The 3,390-nt window shown below is 37.7% G+C and overlaps 1 pseudogene; it reads left to right on the top strand.

Moving 5' to 3' along the window:
• The first annotated feature begins 1,222 nt into the window (after positions 1-1,222).
• Positions 1,223-1,723, top strand: LOC123607681 (annotated as a pseudogene).
• Positions 1,724-3,390: the final 1,667 nt, after the last annotated feature.

Here is a 3,390-nt window from a genome sequence, read left to right on the forward strand (position 1 = left end):
AAAACTGAGTCTTAGGTAAGATAGAATCCATTTACTTTTAATTGTGCTCTAGAGAAATGTAACGATTTGTCTATACTATCAAATCTTTAAAAATCATAATTCTTGACACATTTTTACAGTCAGAAAATCTTGCCGGTCATCAGATCTCTAGATCTCTGATGGAGCTACTCTAACCCAAATGATATGGGTCGTTATGTTTTTAAAATTGCAAAATGATCATTGCTCTTAATTTAACAGAAACAATAAGGCAACAGTGAAAAAATGTAACTTTAAACATTTCCTTACTTTTTGATTCTAAAGAGAGCTTCACAATCTTCATGTGTATCCCTTGCTCCAATTCAGCAATTTCTTCACGCAGAAGCCCTGGTTCCTTTTATTAGAGAATGGGGATGCTACATGCTAGCTGGGCACACTGCTACTGTGGGAGAATTATTTTTAGCAGTATAAATACGTCTGGAAACAGAGATCTCTGAGACAGAGAAAAATCTCATTCTTCAGAAGTATTTATTGAGAGTCCACTATCTCTCAGATACTGTTCTGTATCTGGGAGAGTCATCAGTAAACAAAAGAAATCTACCTTTACGAGACTGATATTCTAGCAGCAGGTAAAAGCAAAAAATACATGAATGACGGTAAATAAATAAAAATTTGAGAAAAATAAGGGTGAAGGGTGACCACATTACAGAATGGGACATTTCAACAAAAATCCTTTAAGGGGGGGACTGAGACCTGCACACTGGCTGCAACAGCTCTCCTGGTCAGTTGATTATGAACAGCATAATCAACAGGGCAACTCTGAAGGGCAGAAGTGCTGAGGACAGACCCCCCAAATTAGTTGATCTGAATATCTGAAGTTAGAGCCCAAAAAAGATTTGAGTAATCTCACTCATAGTGAGAAATAAGAGACCATAACAAGTCTAAAGACACTAAGATAGAAATGAGCTTTCTGTGATACAAGAAAAGGAAAAAGACAAGTGTAAACCCAGTTTCATCAACTAGTGGGACAGTAAAACCATATGGTCAATAGGAAGGGGAGGGCTAAAAAATGTCAAGTCTTTGAAGCCCAACTAATGAGTGTAGATTGTACTTTATCATTGATAGAACCCATCTGGGAAACAAAGGAATTACATGATCTAATTTATCATTTTTAAGAAAATCATCCCTCTTTTGCCTTTTGGCTTGGAAGAGGCAAAGGCACATTGTCCTGAATCCAGTTTATCCAACACCAGCCACCTCTACCATGCCACCTACACTTGACCCCAATGAGACCAAAGTCACACACCTGAGGTGCACCGGTGGGGAAGTCAGTGCCATGTCTGCCCTGGCCCTGAAGATCAGCCTCCTGGATCTGTCTCCAAAAATGGTTGGTTATGACATTGCCAAGGCAACCAGTGATTGGAAAGGGCTGAGGATTATAGTGAAATTGACCATTCAGAACAGACAGGCCAGACTGAAGTGGTACCTGTGCTTCTGTCCTGATTATCAAGCCCTCAAGGAACAACCAAGAGACAGAAAGAAGCGGAAAAACACTAAGCACAGTGGGAATATCACTTTTGATGAGATTGTCCGTGTTGCTCAACAGATGCGGCACTGATCATTAGCCAGAGAACTGCTTGGAACCATTAAAGAGATCCTGGGGACCGCCCAATCTGTGCACTGCGGTGTGAATGGCCACCATCCTTATGCCATCAATAGTGGTGCAGTGCAATGCCCAGCTAGTTAAGAACTACAAAGGAAAATATTCCAGTAAAGGATCATTAGACAACCAAAAATCACCCTCGAGATGTGATTTTTAACTATTTTAACTAGAGGAAGGGAAAACCCCTGTTCTGCTTCCATCCCTAATACTACAAGCCAGCCCTGACCTCTCTTATGAACCATCACTCTATCCTGCTGCTTCCTTGTCTGCTCTCATTGGAACTCTAACAGACATCCCAAACTTATCGTGTCTACAACCAAGCTCCTGATAGGTCTTGAGGACATTTCCTTATGCAGTATCTTTAATTCATTTACTCTCTACCACCAGGTACTAACAGAGTTACTCTGGCCCCTTGAGGAGACTTGTTGGAATCCCTGAGAAGTTATGACCACAAGCTGAGCCTCCAAAAGTTTATGGCCAAAAATGAAATTACAGAGTGAATTTAGATTGGGAACCCTAAGCACCTGACAAACCTTCTGTGGGACCCTCATCTTAAGCCATAAAGAACCTCTACGTAGAATTTCCCAAAGAAAGCCAGCATCATACAAGAGAACCAGTATCCTTGTAAACAAAAGAATAGAATAAGAATAAGCAGAAATAACAAACAAAACACTAGGACTTTAAGCAGGGGTATTATCAAACAATATGACAAAACCTATAAATGAGATGTAGAATGTATGAAAACTGTTTCAGTATGTTTTTCCATATAAACAAGTTGTTTGTATAAACAAAAAAAGGTAAGTAGAAGTTATCCTTTTTTAATTTTTTAATATTTTTGAGAGAGAGAGAGCATGAGTGGGAAGGGGCAGAGAGAGAGGGAGACACAGCATCCCAAGCAGGCGCCAGGCTCTGAGCTATCAGCACAGAGCCGGATGCAGAGCTCAAATCCATGAAATGTGAGATCATGACCTGAGCCAAAGTCGGACGCTTAACCGATTGAGACACGCAGGAGCCCCTAGAAGTAATCCTATATTTAACAAATGGTATTTTCAACTTGATCAACGACAATGAATAATTCATTGAAAGAAAACATTGAGATACATAACAAAATAACTTAAAAGAATAAACAGTAAAACTGCCTTAACTTTCTGTCATTTCCTAAAAGGGGTAGTAATATTGATTAAATTTGCACACTAAGTAAATTATGCATGCTATAATTTCTAACACAACCGCTAAAAGCAGCAAATGCAGTATGTAATGGACAAAGTAGAAGAGGACAAAAGTGAAATACTGATCATAAATCCTAAAAATATAAATGAAAAAACACAGGACAGAATAACTGATGACATTATTTCTAAAGAAATAAATGCTCCAGAGATTATGAGAATATAAAATACCCAATTAATTGGCATTTTTACAGAGAGACCTCATAAATACAATATCAAAAGCTGAAGGCAGAGGAAGGTCCTTGTTTTGTGACCTGACATATACACAATGTAGGGAACTCTAAGAAAAATAGAAATAATCAAGGTAACAGTAGGAGCAAAAATCAATACTTGTATCGAGTAAGAAATTAAAGATTTTAAACATGTGTAAATATCACAAACATAAATGAACGGAAATAACATCATCTTTATTATTACTGTGTATTATATTTTCATTATATTACATTTCATTATATTTCATATATTATTTATTTTACAGATAATAGCTAATTTCATTTTCCTCTAGCATGGCTGTTAGGATTATTA

Source organism: Leopardus geoffroyi, chromosome A2, assembly GCF_018350155.1.
Source record: "Leopardus geoffroyi isolate Oge1 chromosome A2, O.geoffroyi_Oge1_pat1.0, whole genome shotgun sequence".
In the NCBI taxonomy this organism is placed as follows: Eukaryota; Metazoa; Chordata; class Mammalia; order Carnivora; family Felidae; genus Leopardus; species Leopardus geoffroyi.